Raw genomic sequence first — 19,643 nt, 5'->3', positions numbered from 1 at the left:
AAGCCAACTTTTTCACTCTCCTTTTCACTTTTATCAAGAGGCTCTTTAGTTCTTCTTCTCTTTCTGCCATAAGGGTGTCATCTGCACATCTGAGGTTATTGATATTTATCTCGGCAATCTTGATTCCAGCTTGTGCTTTGTCCAGCCCAGGATTTATCATGATGTACTCTGCATATAAGTTAAATAAGCAGGGTGACAATATACAGCCTTGACGTACTCCTTTTCCTATTTGGAAACAGTCTGTTATTCCATGTCCAGTTCTAACTGTTGCTTCCTGACCTGCATACAGGTTTCTCAAGAGGCAGGTCAGGTAATCTGGTATTCTCATCTCTTTAAGAATTTTCTACAGTTTGTGGTGATTCACACAGTCAAAGGCTTTGGCATAGTCAATAAAGCAGAAATAGATGTTTTTCTGGAACTCTCGTGCTTTTTTGATGATCCAGTGAATGTTGGCAATTTGATCTCTGGTTCCCCTGCCTTTTCTAAAACCAGCTTGAACATATGGAAACCCACTGTTGACATATTGTTGAAGCCTGGCTTGGAGAATTTTGAGCATTACTTGGCAACCCACTCTAGTACCCTTGCCTGGAAAATCCCATGGACGGAGAAGCCTGGTAGGCTACAGTCCATGGGGTCAAAAAGAGTCTGACACGACTGTGATTTCACTTTCACTTACTAGCATGTGTGATGAGTGTACTTGTGCAGTAGCTTGAACATTCTTGGGCATTGCCTTTCTTTGGGATTAGAATGAAAACTGACCTTTTCCAGTCCTGTGGCCACTGCTGAGTTTTCCAAAATTGCTGGCATATTGAGTGCAGGCACTTTCACAGCATCATCTTTTAGGATTTGAAATAGTGTAACTGCAATTCCATCACCTCCACTAGCATTGTTCATAGTGATGCTTCCTAAGGCCCACTTGACTTCACCTTCCAGGATGTCTGGCTCTAGGTCAGTGATCACACCATCGTGATTATCTGGATCATGAAGATCTTTTTTGTATAGTTCTTCTGTGTATTCTTGCCACTTCTTCTTAATATCTTCTGCTTCTCTTAGGTCCATACTATTTCTGTTCATTAGTGAGCCCATCTTTGCATGAAATGTTCCCTTGGTATATATAATTTCCCTGAAGAGATCTCTAGTCTTTCCCATTCTGTTGTTTTCCTCTATTTCTTTGCACTGGTCACTGAGGAAAGTTTTCATCTCTCTCCTTGCTATTCTTTGGAACTCTGAATTCAGATGGGTATGTCTTTCCTTTTCTCCTTTGCTTTTCGCTTCTCTTCTTTGCACAGCTATTTTTAAGACCTCTTCAGACAGCCATTTTGCTTTTTTTCATTTCTTTTTCTTGGGGATTGTCTTGATCCCTGTCTCCTGTACAATGTCATGAACCTCCATCCATAGTTCATGATCTAGTCCCTTAAATCTATTTTTCACTTCCACTGCATAATCGTTAGGGATTTGATTTAGGCCATACCTGAATGATTAGTGGTTTTCCTTACTTTCTTCAATTTAATTCTGAATTTGGCAATAATGAGTTCATGATCTGAGCCACAATCATCTCCTTGTCTTGTTTTTGCTGACTGTAGAGAGATTTTCCACCTTTAGCCATAAAGAATATAATCAATCTGATTTCGGTGTTGACCATCTGGTGAAGTCCGTGTGTAGAGTCTTCGCTTGTGTTGTTGGAAGAAGGTGTTTGCTATGACCAGTGTGTTCTCTTGGCAAAACTCTATTAGCCTCTTCCATGCTTTGTTCTGTATTCCAAAGCCAAATCGACTTGTTACCCAAGTGTTTCTTGACTGCCTACTTTTGCATTCCTGTACCCTATAAGGAAAAGGACATCTGTTTTGGGTGTTAGTATTAGAAGGTCTTGTAGGTCTTCATAGAACCGTTCAAATTCAGCTTTAGCATTACTGGTTTGGGCATAGATTCAGATTACTGTGATACTGAATGGTTTGCCTTGGAAATGAACAGAGATCATTCTGTCATTTTGGGGATTGCATCCAAGTACTGCATTTTGGACTCTTTTGTTTACTATGATGGCTTCTCCATTTCTTCTAAGCGTTTCTTGCCCACAGTAGTAGATATAATGGTCATCTGAGTTAAATTCACCCATTCCAGTCCATTTTAGTTCACTGATACCTAAAATGCGACATTCACTCTTGCCATCTCCTGTTTGATCACTTCCAATTTGCCTTGATTCATGGACCTAACATTCCAGGTTCTTATGCAATATTACTCGTTACAGCATCTGACCTTGCTTCCATCAGCAGTCACATCCACAACTGGGTGTTGTTTTTGCTTTGACTCCATCTCTTCATTCTTTCTGCAGTTATTTCTCCACTGATCTCCAGTAGCATATTGGGCTCCTACCAGCCTGGAGAGTTCATCTTTCAGTGTCCTATCTTTTTGCTTTTCATACTGTTCATGGGGTTCTCAAGGCAAGAATACTGAAGTGGTTTGCCATTCTCTTCTCCCGTGGACCACATTTTGTCAGAACTCTCCACCATGATTTGGGTGGCCCTGCATGGGATGATTCATAGTTTCACTGAGTTAGACAAGGCTGTGGTCCATGTGATTAGATTGGTTAGTTTGCTGTGATTGTGATTTTCAGTCTGTCTGCCCTCTGATGGAGAAGGATAAGAGGCATATGAAAGCTTCCTGATGACTGAAGGGGAAACTGGATCTTGTTCTGATGGTTGGGTCCATGCTCAGTTCAGTTCACTTCAGTCGCTCAGTCGTGTCTGACTCTTTGCAACCCCATGAATCACAGCAAGCCAGGATTCCCTGTCCGTCACCAACTCCAAGAGTTCACTCAGACTCACGTCCATCAAGTCAGTGATGCCATCCAGCCATCTCATCCTCTGTCGTCCCCTTCTCCTCCTGCCCCCAATCCCTCCCAGCATCAGAGTCTTCCAATGAGTCAACTCTTCGCATGAGGTGCCCAAACTACTGGAGTTTCAGCTTTAGCATCATTCCTTCCAAAGAAATCCCAGGGCTGATCTCCTTCAGAATAGACTAATTGGATCTCCTTGCAGTCCAAGGGACTCTCAAGAGTCTTCTCCAACACCACAGTTCAAAAGCATCAATTCTTCGGCGCTCAGCTTTCTTCACAGTACAACACTCACATCCATACATGACCACAGGAAAAACCATAGCCTTGATTAGACGGACCTTTGTTGGCAAAGTAATGTCTCTGCTTTTCAATATGCTATCTAGGTTGGTCATAACTTTCCTTCAAGGAGTAAGCGTCTTTTAATTTCATGGCTGCCATCACCATCTGCAGTGATTTTGGAGCCCCAAAAATAAAGTCTGACACTGTTTCCACTGTTTCCCCATCTATTTCCCATGAAGTGATGGGACCAGCTGCCATGATCTTCGTTTTCTGAATGTTGAGCTTTAAGCCAACTTTTTCACTCTCCACTTTCACCTTCATCAAGAGGCTTTTTAGTTCCTCTTCACTTTCTGCCATAAGGGTGGTGTCATCTGCATATCTGAGGTTATTGATATTTCTCCTGGCAATCTTGATTCCAGCTTGTGCTTCTCCCAGCCCAGCGTTTCTCATGATGTACTCTGCATGTAAGTTAAATAAGTAGGGTGACAATATACAGCCTTGATGTACTCCTTTTCCTATTTGGAACCAGTCTGTTGTTCCATGTCCAGTTCTAACTGTTGCTTCCTGACCTGCATACAGATTTCTCAAGAGGCAGGTCAGGTAGTCTGGTATTCCCATCTCTTTCAGAATGTTCCACAGCTTATTGTGATCCACACAGTCAAAGGCTTTGGCATAGTCAATAAAGCAGAAATAGATGTTTTTCTGGAACTCTCTTGCTTTTTCCATGATCCAGCAGATGTCATCAATTTGGTCTCTGGTTCCTCTGCCTTGATATTTATGATTCACGTATTGCTGAAGCCTGGTTTGGAGAATTTTGAGCATTACTTTACTAGCATGTGAGATGAGTGCAATCGTGTGGTAGTTTGAGCATTCTGTGGCATTGCCTTTCTTTGGGACTGGAATGAAAACTGACCTTTTCCAGTCCTGTGGCCATTGCTGAGTTTTCCAAATTTGTTGGCATATTGAGTGCAGCACTTTCACAGCATCATCTTTCAGGATTTGAAATAGCTCAACTGGAATTCCATCACCTCCACTAGCTTTGTTTGTAGTGATGCTTTCTGAGGCCCACTTAACTTCACATTCCAGGATGTCTGTCTCTAGGTGAGTGATCACACCATCATGATTATCTAGGTCATGAAGATCTTTTTTGTACAGTTCTTCTGTGTATTCTTGCCACCTCTTCTTAATATCTTCTGCTTCTGTTATGTCCATACCATTTCTGTCCTTTATCAAGCCCATCTTTGCATGAAATGTTCCCTTGGTGTTTTAATTTTCTTGAAGAGATCTCTAGTCTTTCCCATTCTGTTGTTTTCCTCTATTTCTTTGCACTGATCACTGAGGGAGGCTTTCTTATCTCTCTTTGCTATTCTTTGGAACTCTGCATTCAGATGCTTATATCTTCCCTTTTCTCCTTTGCTTTTCGCTTCTCTTCTTTTCACAGCTATTTGTAAGGCCTCCCCAGACAGCCATTTTGCTCTTTTGCATTTCTTTTCCACGGGTATCGTCTTGATCCCTGACTCCTATACAATATCACGAACCTCTGTCCATAGTTCATCAGGCACTCTATCTATCAGATCTAGGCCCTTAAATCTATTTCTCACTTCCATTGTATAATCATAAGGGATTTGATTTAGGTAATACTTGAATGGTCGAGTGGTTTTCCCTACTTTCTTCAATTTAAGTCTGAATTTGGCAATAAGGAGTTCATGATCTGAGCCACAGTCAGCTCCCGGTCTTGTTTTTGCTGACTGTGTAGAGCTTCTCCATCTTTGGCTGCAAAGAATATAATCAATCTGATTTCGGTGTTGACCATCTGGTGATGTCCATGGATAGAGTCTTCTCTTGTGTTGTTGGAAGAGGGTGTTTTCTATGACCAGTGCATTTTCTTGACAAAACTCTATTAGTCTTTGCCTTGCTTCATTCCATATTCCAAGGCCAAATTTGCCTGTTACTCCGGGTGTTTCTTGCCTTCCTATTTTTGCATTCCAGTCCCCTATAATGAAAAGGACATATTTTTTTGGGTGTTAGTTCTAAAAGGTCTTGTAGGTCTTCATAGAACCGTTCAACTTCAGCTTCTTCAGCATTTTGGTTGGGGCATAGACTTGGATTACTGTGATATTGAATGGTTTGCCTTGGAAACAAACAGAGATCATTCTGTCGTTTTTGAGATTGCATCCAAGTACTGCATTTTGGACTCTTTTGTTGACCATGATGGCTATTCCATTTCTTCTGAGGGATTCCTGCCCGCAGTAGTAGATATAATGGTCATCTGAGTTAAATTCACCCATTCCAGTCCATTTTAGTTCACTGATTCCTAGAATGTCGATGTTCACTCTTGCCATCTCTTGTTTGGCCACTTCCAATTTGCCTTGATTCATGGACCTGACATTCCAGGTTCCTATGCAATATTGCTCTTTACAGCATCAGACCTTGCTTCTATCACCAGTCACATCCACAACCGGGTATTATATTTGCTTTGTCTCCATCCCTTCATTCCTTCTGGAGTTATTTCTCCACTGATCTCCAGTAGCATATTGGGAACCTACTGACCTGTGAAGTTCCTCTTTCAGTATCCTATCATTTTCCCTTTTCATACTGTTCATGGGGTTCTCAGGGCAGGAATACTGAAGTGGTTTGCCATTCCCTTCTCCAGTAGACCACATTCTGTCAGATCTCTCCACCATGACCCACCCATCTTGGGTGGCCCCCCAGGTATGGCTTAGTTTCATTGAGTTAGACAAGGCTGTGGTCCTAGTATGATTAGACTGACTAGTTTTCTCTGAGTATGGTTTCAGTGTGTCTGCCCTCTGATGCCCTCTTGCAACACCTACTGTCTTACTTGGGTTTCTCTTACCTTGGACATGGGGTATCTCTTCATGCTGCTCCAGGAAAGCGCAACTGCTGCTCCTTACCTTGGACGAGGGGTATCTCCTCACTACCGCCACTTCTGACCTTGAACATGGAATAGCTCCTCTAGGCCCTCCTGCACCCCTGCAGCCACCGCTCCTTGGAGGTGGGGTTACTCCTCCAGGCCAGGGCCCCTGGCCTCGGACATGGGGTAGCTCCTCTCAGCCGCCACCCCTAACCTCGGACATGGGGTAGCTCCTCTCGGCTGCCACCCCTGATCTCAGACGTGGGGTAGCTCCTTCTGGTCGCCACCCCTGACCTCAGACGTGGGGTAGCTCCTCTCGGCCGCCATGCTCAGTAAATCTTTAATCGAATTTTCTGTTGATGGATGGAGCTGTGTTCCCTCCCTGCTATTTTGGAGAAGGATATGGTATGGTGGAGGTAATGAAGAAATTTGCAACCTCCTTCAAAAGATACCATGCATGTACTGCAAGCATTTCAGACTGCAATAGAGTCTTAGCCAGTATTACAACTGAATCATTTTAGGTTCCCAAAACCCCCTTTTCCATAAAAAAGTCTTTCCTTGAAGATGAATATCAGTTCAGTTCAGTCGCTCAGTTGTGTCTGACTATTTGCAACCCCATGAATCGCAGCACGCCAGGCCTCCCTGTCCATCACCAACTCCCGCAGTTCACTCAGACTCATGTCCATCGAATCAGTGATGCCATCCAGCCATCTCATCCTCTGTCGTCCCCTTCTCCTCCTGCCCCCAATCCCTCCCAGCATCAGAGTCTTTTCCAATGAGTCAATTCTTCTCATGAGGTGGCCAAACTACTGGAGTTTCAGCTTTAGCATCATTCCTTCCAAAGAAAGAAGATGAATATACAAATATCTGTATATAAAAGATGAATATACAAAATAACAAAAAGTAGTTACTCACCCTTATTCCCTTCCTATGTGCTTGTGCTAAGTCTCTTGAGTCATATCTGACTCTTTGCAACCCCATGGAGTGAAGCCAGCCAGGCTCCTCTGTCCATGGGATTTCCCTGGCAAGAATACTGGAGTGGGTTGCCATTTCCCTCTCTAGGGAATCTTCCTGACCCAGTGATCAAACCCAAATCTCTTGTGTCTCCTGTATTGGCAGGTGGGTTCTTTACCACTGGTGCCACCTGGGAAGCCTTTCCCATGCCCCCAACCTAATGACCTTTGAGGGAAGAGCAGAAAGATCACTGTACTGGCAATCAGAAAGCAGACACACAGAATTTCAGGACAGAAACAGAACATAAAATAATCCAGTACAGCTGTTCACTCTGTTCTTGAATTCTTTTCCACAAGAACTCTCCAAGCTCTATCCCCCATAGTGCTTCTGTTCTTGAAAAAGTCATTTCCCCTCAGTAGACTTCAGTTTATACACCTGTGGGAAGAGGAGTGAGATTAATGCAGTCTAAGGTCTTTTCATCATATAAACACGATTCAGTAGTGCTAATAACAAGAGTTCTCACCCAGAAAGGAGATGATGAAATTTGTTAAGTTTTGCATTCTGTGCAACCAGTAGTCCAAAGGAATATGATCTGAAATATCCTATAAGACTATATAGGTAGCTTCAAGGATTCTAAAATCCCTCTAAATTTTCATGTAAAACTGGAGCATTCTTCTGGTAATGGAGCCCATTGGATTTTTTGTTTGTTTGCTTTTTTGTTTTATTTTGCATTCATTTATTGCAATATTTTTGGATTTAAAAGGGAAAACCCAGAGTTTTTTATAAAGTTGCTTCTTTTGGAGATGATATTACCATCCCAACTTTGGCTGTTCTAGAGTACTCTTGACTTCCTTTGAGTAGTTGAATTTGTAATAGGTTTTGTCTTTTTTCATTTTTCAATCTTTTCTGGCTCTTTCCAATAAAATCCATGTATGTTCAGTACATGAACATTCAAATGAGGCTTAAGAGGTACAAATATTTCCCAAAGTTTCTTTGTCATATAAGGTTTCTTTAATTTTTTTATTTTATTGTGATAAGAACACTTAATATGATACCCTTTTACAGATTTTTAACTATACAATGCAACTTTTATTAATTAAAGAAGCACACATTGATGATTAATTTCCTAATAAGCCTGTCACTGTAATAAAGGAGAGATAAAAAGCCTGATATTGTCATAACCTAAGTAATGATTTACACCCCAGTCTTTTCTTCCAATCATTTTCAGAGAATACCCATACCTAAAATGTGGAGTCAAAATCTGCCTGGAACTCTTTTGGTTATGTTTATTTACTACAGTAGAAATTCTGAAATTATTTATATGTGCTAAAGGATTAATCAAGTGAGTAAGTGTGTGGATGTTGTAGGGAGTCACAGTTCTCATTATGGAAGAAAGAAAATACATGTAAGGAATGAGGAAAGATGAGATTAGGATTGAAAGTATCAATATGATACCCTTGTAGGGATACCATAATAGCAATGAGTGTATATAGTATCTAGATCTTGGTTTCTATGTATCATTACCCATTAAAAGGAACTATGACTCATTGGAGAAGTGGCTGATACCATTTCTTGGGATGGAAGGCACAAAATGAACCTGAAGTATCTTGTCCTGGTAGAAAGCAAGAAAGTGCTAGAAAAAAATAATAGGGGATGGAATATTTTGAAATAAATATCTTGAAATGGACCACCTCCCACCAAGTAAATACAGCATAATTTGAGCATCAAAATTTAAAAGGTAATGGAAAATAATCCATTGGATAAAACAGATATTCATGAATCCATATCTATAAAGTTAATTGGTATATCAGGATCCACAAAATGGAGGTTGCCCCAGTGGCCTGGCCCACGTCACAAATCTAAACCTAGGTCAGTCTGCACTTACAAGAATCACCCGTCAAGGAAACAATGCCAATCACAATCCTCCAGCTCAGCTTTAGCCAGCTTACCATGGAACAGGACTTGCCAGCCATATAAGGAAACCCTGACCTTTAGCCAATCATGCCATTTTCGAATTGCCTCTTCTAATGCTCTATAAAACTCACTTTCCCAAAATCCCTCAGGAAGAGTGCTGCACTGCTTGTTTGGCACTGTATTCCCCCAATCCATGGATCGTTTTCCCTAGAATAAAGGATAGCAAATTCATGACTAAACTATTTTAGTTTTGCCATTTGACAATAGTGGTAATAAATAGAGAGAGACAGACACAAAGAGAAAGACAGAGAGGAAAACAAACAGAATGTCGGCTAACAAGTATGGAGGGAGTGGTGGATTTAGAAAAGCACTATTTTGTAACCATTATAATAAAGATCAGTTTAGGCAAGATTATCAGTTGATGCTAAATTCAAGGTAGGGGAATGGATGACAAACAGGATATATGCATGGTCTTAAAATATCTCCCTACAATTCCTTTATTAGTTTCAAAGGGGAAGTAGTAACTATACTATGAATGAAACAGATAAAATGTTGACCAATGATCAAAATTAACCTTATCAATGAAGGGCAGATAGACAGCGTGTGCCTCTGTAGGCACTTCCCTGAAATGGACTCAAGATTGTTTTTATAGTCTCCCTTGAACCTAATTATGAGGAAACAGTGGAGAAACTTAAATTGAAGTACATGCTATACAAAACTCAACTGCACTCTTTAAATTTCCTGAATTTGATAACTGCACTGTGCTTATATAAGAAAATCTCTTCTTTTTAGGAAAGATACAAAGAATAAATAAAAGCTTATGAGCATTTTCTGAAATAGTTTGTCTTAAAATGCTTATATAAATGTATATATATATATAGAGAGAGAGAAAGACAAAAGACATGCAGAGATAAAGATAAAGAGGACAGAGAGAGACTAATAAAGCAAATAAATGTAGCAAAATATTAAATATTAGTGATGGCTGAATCTGAGTAAAGGTCAATCAGTTTTATATATTGGTCTTGCAACTTTACTGTAAGCTTGATATTACTTCAAAATAAAAATTTTAATTAAAAATTGACTACTAGGGACTTCCCTGGCAGTCCAGTGGTTAAGACTCCATGCTTCCAAAGCAGGGGGCACAGGTTCAATTCATTCAGGAAAGTAAGTTCCCTGATATGCTGCACAACACAGCCAAAAAATAAACAAATAATTTTAAAAATTGACTGGTGCTGATGTTCATCCTAATTTCAAATGATAAATAGAATTTCTTTTAAAACTTTCTTGACCAGGAAATTAATTTAGTAGGAAATACTTTATACTCAAATGTGCTTATTTTCTTTGTAGTGAAAAGGATGACAACATGAAATATGTGAAGCACTGAACACATAATGACCCAATTAGAAGCGACTTTTCTAAAACTAGAGGGGAAAAGTTCCTACTCAGTAGTAGGATGTGATGCACAGCATTTTACTCCTGCACACGCACTCAAGAATCTATTTGCATATCATGTTATTAAACTTTTTTCTCACAGAGTCACCACTGGCCAAACTTTATTAACACTTCCCTGTGAGACAGCAAACACAGCATTGGAGGGGGAGCCAAGAAGGCCTGGGCCCAAGTCCCAGCTCTGTCACTTACTAGGCATGTAGGTGTAACTGTCTAATGTCAGCTTTCCCATCTAGACAATGGGGCTAACAATATCCTGAGAGGTTCAGGAACACATAGAGCTTTCTACAAGTACACCTGCACCTGGCCTTGTCTTGAGGGGTTGGGTCTGAAGCTGATAGTACGTGTTGGACTTGGCTTGTGTGTCTTTCTGTTTAATCTGAGCATCCTCTAGGGTGGAGCTTGTCTGCAGGAGCTACATGGTCCTAAAAGGAATTTGACAAGCTGCTTTCAGGAGTAGTAAATCCTAGACAACCAGTTGCAATGAATTCACTAGCTTGTGCATACTATGGCCATTTTGCTTCTTGTGTCTGAAAACATTGTGTTGGTCCAGAGACTGACAACACAGGAAACAAATTTCTTTTACCCCGCAGATCTTTCTTGTGTGCTTTTGAGACCTATTTCTTTCATTTACTGACAATTGAACATTTTTCCCCCTCCTGTTAGCTCTGCTGAGCCAATCTTCCTATGAGAGAGTAAGAGCTGAATTGTATTCTGCCTTCAGCAGCAACAATTTTGTCAGTTAGACTGTGACTGCTGAATCTTTATTCTTGGGACATGGTGAGATAGGGCAAGAGTTTCCAGATTGCTGACTAGCTATTTTGAGACTTGTAAATTTGTGGCACAACTGACTCGTAAACCAGTGCTTGTATAAATGCATCTGATACCCAAACATAAAAATGTACCATTTTATCCATCTTGTTCACATTAAAATTATAATTTTCTCGAATTCTTCTTCATCTTCTTTTCACATTTTGTGCCATTCATGAAACAAGCAGGATTAACTACCAGAGAGAAGTAAAATGTAGTTGGTAAACATAGGACATACACAGCACTTTGCACTTACTGTCGCTGTCTCTATTTTGTTTTTCCAAATCTTCACTCTCAGATAATTTTCTCCATCAAAATCTTTGTCCCCAGTAGTTTTCTTTAGTTGTGCCTATAGAGTTTTATAACAGAGAAGATGACTCAGAATATTAAGTAGCAAGCTGGGGAAATAAGTGCTGTGTTTCTCATTCTTATCAGTGCTTCAGGCCAGTCATCTGCAAAATGGAACTAAAGATATACATGATATATAAGTAAAAAGTCATGAGCATGTGTTGCTGCTGCTAAGTTGCTTCAGTCATGTTCGACTCTGTGCGAACCCATAGACGGCAGCCCACCAGGCTCCCCCGTCCCTGGGATTTTCCAGGCAAGAACACTGGAGTGGGTTGCCATTTCTTTCTCCAGTGCATGAAACTGAAAAGTGAAAGTGAAGTCGCTCAGTCGTGCCTGACTTGTCGCGACCCCATGGACTGCAGCCTACCAGGCTCCTCCCTCCATGGGATTTTCCAGGCAAGAGTACTGGAGTGGGGTGCCATTGCCTTCTGCTGAGCATGTGCAATGTGATACAAATTCAAAACAGTAGCACATGTGCCATTTAAGATTTTTACTAGGAGGAAAACTTCTGGATTCACAAAGCTCAAGGTTCAGCCTGAACTAATTAATAAATGCCAAGGAGATACACCTCAAAATGCACCAAAGTTCTTAAATGATACTTTAACTCCCCAGTATAACAATTGGAAGATGTATTGATTTTCTACTACTGATATAACAAATTACCACTAACTTTGTGCCTTAAGCAATACAAATGTACTATCATATTGTATAGGTCAGAAGTCTAACGTGGGTCTCACTGGGCTAAAATCGAGGTATCAGCAAGACCAAAATCCTTTCTGAAGATGATAGTGGATTATCTGGATGGTCCTAATATCCTTACCATGGGAGCAAACTTGAGAGAGAGAGAGAAGGAAAGAGAGAGAAAGAGATATGACAGAAGCAGAGGATGGAGTGAAGCACTTTAAAGATGGAGGAAGGAATCTAGGAGCCAAGGAATGTAGCTATCCTCTAGAAGACTTTATTTTTATTTTATTGAATTATAATTGACTTACAATATGCAAATTTCATGTGTACAGTATAGCGATTCAGAATTTTTACAGATTATATTCCACTAAATGTTACTACAAGATAATGGCTATAATTTCCTGTGTTATACACTATAGCCTGGTTGCTTATGTATTTTATACATAGTAGTTTATATCTATCAATCCCACACCACTGTCTTTTCCCTCCATCTTCCCTCTCCACACTGGGAACCACTGGTTTGTTTTCTGAAGTTTGAGTCTGTTTTTGTTCTGCTGTAAATATTCATCTGCATTACATTTTGGATTCCACATATATATGATATCATACAGTATTTGTCTCTCTCTCTGACATTTCACTAAGCATAATATTCTCTAGGTCCATTCACAATACAGCAATGGCCAAATTTCATTCTTTTGTATGACTGAGTAATATTTCATTGAATTTGTTTATCACATCTGCTTTATCCATTCAACTGTTGATGGACACTTGGGTTGTTTCCAAGTCTTGGCTATTGTAAATAATGCTGCAAGGAACATTATGGTGCATATAGCTTTTCAAATTATTTCTTTGTTGTTGTTTTATCTGGATATAAACCCATGAGTGGAATTGCTAGATAATATGATAGTTCTATTTTTAGTTTTTTGAGGAAACTACATACCATTTTCCATAGTGGATACACCAGTTTACATTCCTACCAACAGTGTATAAGAGTTCTTTGTTCTCTATATTTGCTCCAACATTTGTTATTTATAGACTTTTTGATGGTGGCCATTCTGACAGATATGAGGTGATACATCATTGTGGTTTTGGTTTGCGTTTCTCTAATAATTAGTGAGCTGGGCATCTTTTCATGTTAGCCATCTGCATGTCTTCTTGGGAAAAATCTTCTGTATTCAGGTATTTTGCCCATTTTTTAATTGTTTTTTTTTTTTGAGGTTGAATTGTCTGAGCTGTTTATATGTTTTGAATATTAATCCCTTGTCAGTCATATAATTTGCATATGGTTTATCTCATTTAGAAGATTGTCTTTTCATTTTGTCAATAGTTTCCTTTACTGTGCAAAAGTTTTTAACTTTAATTGGGTCCCATTTGTTTATTTATTAATTGTTTTTGTCTTAGGAGACAGATCCAAAAAAATATTGCTACAATTTATGTCAAAGGGTGTTCTCCCTATGTTCTCTTCCAGGAGTTTTATGGTTTCCATCTCACATTTAGGTCTTTAATCCATTTTTAATTTATTTTTATATGGTGTGAGGAAATGTTCTAATCTCATTGTTTTATATGTAGCTGTCCTATTTTCCCAATACCACTTATTGAAGACATTGTATTTTCTCCATTGTATATTCTTGCCTCCTTTGTTGTAGATTAATTAACCATAGGTTCGTGGTTTTCTTTCTGGGCTATTTTGTTCCATTGATCTATGTGTGCTTTTGTGCCAGTAACATGCTGTTTTGATTACGGTAGCTTTGTATTATAGTCTGAACTCTGGGAGGATAATTCCTCCTGCTTTGTACTTTATTCTCAAGATTGTTTTGGCAATTTGGGTCTTCTGTGATTCCAAATGAATTTTAGGATTATTTGTTCTAGTTTGTAAAAAAAAAAAAAATGTCATAAGTATCTTAATAGGGATTGTATTAAATCCCTATTTGAGTAGTACAGATTTCTTTGGGTAGTATAGACACTTTCAACGTATTGATTCTTTCAGTCCATGAACACAGGATGTCTTTCCATTTCTTTGCATTATCTGGAACTTCCTTTGTCAATGTTTTTGCTCTCTGAGAAATTCTTTATCTCTCCTTCAATTCTAAATGATAATATTGCTTCATAGAGTATCTTAGGTTACATGGTATTCCCTTCAGGCTTTGGACTATCATGCCACACCCTCTGGCCTGCAAAATTTTTGCAGAGAAGTCAGCTGATAGCTTTATGGGGATTTCATTACATATGACTTCTTATTTTTCTCTTGCTGCCTTTATAATTCTGTCTTTACATTTTGCCACTTGAATTATGATATGTCTGGATGTGGGTCTGTTTGGGTTCATCTTGTTTGGAACCCTCTGTGCTTCCTGTTGGGCTTTCCTGGTAGCTCAGTTGGTAAAGAATCCACCTGTAAAGCAGGAGACCCCAGTTCAATTCCTGGGTCAGGAAAAACCCCTGGAGAAGGGATAAACTACCCACTCCAGTATTCTTGGGCTTCCCTAGTGGGTCAGATGGTAAAGAATCCACCTGTATTGTGGGAAACCTGGGTTCAGTCCCTGGGTTGAGAAGATCCCCTGAAGGAGAGCATGGTAACCCATTCTAGTATTCTTGCCTGGAGAATGCCTAGACAGGGGAGCCTGGTGGGCTGCAGTTCATGGGGTCACAAAGAGTCGGACACGACTGAGCAACTAAGCACGCACATGCTTCCTGTACCTAGACATCTGTTTCTTTTTTCAGATTTGAGAAGTTTTCAGTCATAGTTTCCTCAGATACATTTTTAATATATTTCTAACTGTCTTCATCTAGGACCCCTATAATGCAAGTGTTGGTACACTTAATGTTATCCCAAAGATATCTTAAATTGCTTTCACTTTTTTTAAATTTGTTTTTGTTTTTGCTGTTCTGATTGGGTGATTTCCATTATTCTACCTTGCAGGTCACTTATATGTTCTTCTGTATGACTTAGTCTGGTATTCATTCCTTCTAGTGTGTTTTATATTTTAGCTATTAAAATATTCATTTGGTTGGATTTTTTATATTTTCTAGTTCCTTATTTGAAATGCTCACTGTTTGCTTCAATTCTTTCCATAATAATGTTAACATTTTTATCATGAATATTTTGAATACTTTTGTCTGGCAGATTGTTTTTGTTTCATTATGTATTCTTCAGAGTTTTTCTGCCTTTTCATTTTGCTTAATTTTCTCTGCCTCTATGAGTTTAGGTGAGACAATTACCTACTGTCATCTTAAAGGGGTGTTCTTATGTGGGAGGATCCCTATGCAGATTGTGGGTGTCCAATGCCCTTTATGGGAGAGCTAGATTTGATGTGGATGCAAGTCATGTGTTTCTTCAGGATGTGTTGGCAACTATCACTTTGGTAGGAGGTGGGGCTGGAGATGGAGATGCTAGAACTGGCACCAGGTGTTAAGCAGGGCTTTCCCTCTGCTCAGTAGCCATCATCACCTTATGAGAGTAGAGTCTGACTCCAAGTTCCTGAAGCAGAAACCCTGAGAGTCAGCCCAAGCTGGCTCTACTTCCTTTAAGTGTGTATTTTTCCCTCTCCTCATACTTGGACCTGTGCCTCAGAAGAGGGGAGTACTGAAGCAAGTGAGAGTCACACATACAGAGAGGCAATGTGCTGCCAATCTAGGCACTTATGTCTCTGCTCAGACAGCCTCTGATGCAAGTCTCCTTTATCCGTCACAGCTGATCACTGTCCCCCAGCCTCTGTCACTCCTGTCCTGCCAAGAAACTTCTCTACAGGCCCGGTGAGGACTTACGTGGACTCTTGGCATGTGCCAGCAGGTGAGCTGTGGTGGAGTGTCCACCATTAGAGATCTAGGTGGCTTCTCAGGTGCTGTTTGAGAAAGTGCCAACAGTCACCACCACCACCCCAACCCAGGCTCCATCCTGGGACTGGGTCACCTCTGCATCCCACAGTTGAATCTTTCCCTTGGTCATGGCCACCCCAGATGCTATGCTATGCTGTGGTACACAGTAAGAAGAGCCAAGAACATTTTCTTAGCTTGGGCTAGGGTGAGCTGCTAGGCATTTGTGGGAAACACAGCAGCTTCTAGAGCAGACCTCTCTCTGCCCTGCCTACAGGCCAAACCAGTGTGTGCATGCTCCTGATGGGCAGAGTCCAGGCTTCCCACAGTCTCTCTGTCTGTCCCAGTGGTCCTCAGACCAGTGAAAGGGGTTTGTCTCTTCCTCATAGGACCCCAGGACTTGGAGTCCAATCTGTGGCTCAGCTCGTACTGCTTACTCTCCAGAGCAGGTGTCCACCTGTATAATTTCCAGTTTCCTCTGAATCCTCTCCCAGGGGCACAGGTCCTGACCAAATCACTTTTCTTTCCTTCCTACCCAAGCATGTGTGTATCTTTCTTACAGCCTTGGTTGTACAGGAGTCCTTCTGCCAGTTTCCAGTCAAGTTTTCTCTAGGAATTAATTGTTCCACATGTATTTTGATGTGTTCATGGGGGAGGTGACCTCCACATCCTCTTACTCCACCATCTTGATCTCTCTTTTGCTGTCTCTATTAGCTTGAAAAGGCAAAGAAGTAGATCTTCTCCTAAAGCCTTCAGAAAGAATGTAGCACTATTAGCACCTTGATTTTAGCCTGCAAGGCCTATTTTGGACTTCTGGCTTTCAGAATGGTAAGATAATAAATTTGTGTTGCTTTTAGCATTAAGTTTGTCATAATTTATTAAAGCTGATAGGATTCTAAAGGCCACTTGCATATCTTAACTTTCTGTGCTATCCTCCATCTTCAAAGTCAACAAAGTCAAATCTCTCTGACTTTTCTTCCATTATCACGTCTCTTTCTGACCTTAGCTGGGAAAGGTACTCTCAGGTTAAGAATTCATGTAATTTGATAATCCAGAATAATCTCCACATATCAAGATCCTTAATTGTTTTCACAACTGTAAAGTCTCTTTTGACATGCATGCATGCACGCATGCTCGGTCATGTCTGACTCTGTGGCCCCATGGACTGTAGCCCTCCAGGTTCTTCTGTCCATGGGATTTCCCAGGCAAGAATACTAGCATGGGTTGCCATTTGCTACTCCAGGGGATCTTCCTGACCCAGAGGTCAAACCCAAGTCTCCTGCATCTCCTGCATTGGCAGGCGGATTCTTTACCACTGAGCCATCTGGGAAGCCCTTTTGACATGGAAGTTAATGTATTCACAGGTTTCAGGGATTAGGACATGGACATCTTTAGGGAGTGGGGGCATTATTCTGCCTTCTACAGAAGGCTTAAATTTTACACCCGGTTCATCAACTCTCTAGAGATGTTACTTTAAGGAAATGTTATCAACTCTCTAGATTATAGATTTCTTTATCTGCGTAATGATCATAATACTTTGCTGTGTCACAGAATTGCTCTCAGCATTAAATGAGTGAAAGCATGTGAAAGCACTTATATGCTGCAAAGGTTAAGTAAATACAAGGGATTATTATTTCAGGAAAGGTGGAAGGGCAACAGTAGCAGTAATTTAAATAATGGATAATGGAGATATGGGTGTCCTCTTTGTCCTGCACATCAAGCCTTATCAATCTATATATGGGTGTACTTAGGGGTGTCCCCTGTGAACTTAGAGTCTTCTCATAATCTCTTTACTGGACATTTTCATTTATCTCATTAATTTGGGTTACCATACAACCACTCAAGGGTGGCATCTTATCATGATCTAGCTGCTTCTTGCCATGGTGCCCTCCATGTCCATCCCACATTCTCTTGCTGCTCCTGGAGCTATAGATGTTAGAGGTGTGAAAGAAATGTTATAATTCCTTCAAATGCTTCCAAATGTTCATTGAGCTGAGACCACACTGTGCCCATATACTGGACATTTTGTATCATATGTGGTCACCTGACCACCATGGATGGTTCATTAAAGACTGGAAACAATGAAAACTTAGACTTCATTCAAGGTTACTTTCACTTGGAGTTTTTGTCAAACCAGCAAACAGGATTGGCAAGAATATATGCCAGCAACACAAGAAAGTCAGTAGTGAATGCATGTGTGTGTGTTCAATCATGTCTGACTCTTTGCAACCCATGGACTGCAGCCTGCCAGGCTCCTCCATCCATGGAATTTTGCAAACAAGAACACTGGAGTGGGTTGCCATTTCCTTCTCCAGGGGATCTTCCTGACCCAGGGATTGAAGCTCCATCTCCTGCATTGGCCAGCAGATTCTTTACCACTGAGACACCTGGGAACCCCCCGTGAATGCATCTAGGCAGAAATAGAGATCTGCAATGTTAGAGGAGTTAAATACCATGAAGTTGCTGCCTGTTCTATGATTTTAGCCTGGGAGAGGGCCCACCTCAGCACTCAAGAGGCTACCCATTACTTTTCATTAAATTCTCACTATACCACATTTAAATACTTCTGTGTCCTATTACTTACTGACTCATTAAGGCTACAGCCTGACCACATGACATTCCATATCAGGTGCCTCACAAGTCCCTTGTAAATACAAGTCTTTCTTCTTGTGCTTGCAATGCCTCTATTCAAAAAGTCTTTGGGAATAGATCAAGGAACAGACATTGAGCCACCCTTCCCACCCCTTCTCTATCTCATCTTTGCCAATCAACTTCCCACTTACAAGACTATCCCTGCCATTTCCTCATGGACTCATCTCACTCTTTCCATGCCTCCTCTTTTCCTTCTCCTAGGCCTCTTCCCTCCAGGTGACAAAACCCATTTAAATGGACCCTGTGGTCCTATCAGCTAATTAGGTGCACTCAGGTATGTATGAATGTCAGGCTCAACTGGGACCACTGTTATTGATAAAATCATATTTGTTGTGATACACACCCAGTAACAGATACAGCTATTATTGCCAAACAGTACCAGTTCACAATTCAAATAAAAGACAAATTTCTTAAAGACAAGAAGCTTGTGATCTATTAAGTAACACAAAGAAACTATACCTAGGCTATCTCTATACACATGAAAGCAAAATCTTTATAGAACCTCATCATTTGTAACTTTGGGCAGAACTAATTAACTGAACTCCTGAGACATGGAAAATTCTGTTCCTGTCACTCGGCAGACAATTGTTAATCAGTTTAACTGAAAGTTGAAGTCAGAACAGTTTGGAAAGGATACTGCAGCCACACATGGAAAACAAGCTCTATAAAAGAAACGTCCAAGTCCACAAGCACAATGGCATGGTCTGTGGGAAGAGTCTGGAGTGCGTGCACGTAGTGCCTTCCCCACACACCATCTGGGGTATGCTTAGAGTTTGCACATGCTTCTAACCTGGTGGATTGGGGTGATGGATTCAGATCAGAGACTATCACCAAATAAGTACACAAGAAAAGGAAAAAGCAGCTATCTCTGAACTCCTCTCCCTGAACCACTCACATGGCTAAGCTGGTCTTTTAATTCTTACACTTTCTATTGAAGTGTCTTCTGAACTGTTCTTGACAAGGTGCTCCAAGGGCTGTAGAAGCCATTGAATCAGCTCTGGCACTGGAGGTGAGCAAATTGTTTCATACACACCAGGA

Source organism: Bos javanicus, chromosome X (genome assembly GCF_032452875.1).
Source record: "Bos javanicus breed banteng chromosome X, ARS-OSU_banteng_1.0, whole genome shotgun sequence".
Taxonomy (NCBI): Eukaryota; Metazoa; Chordata; class Mammalia; order Artiodactyla; family Bovidae; genus Bos; species Bos javanicus.
The sequence above is the reverse complement of the archived record's forward strand: the minus strand, read 5'-3'. Positions refer to the sequence as shown.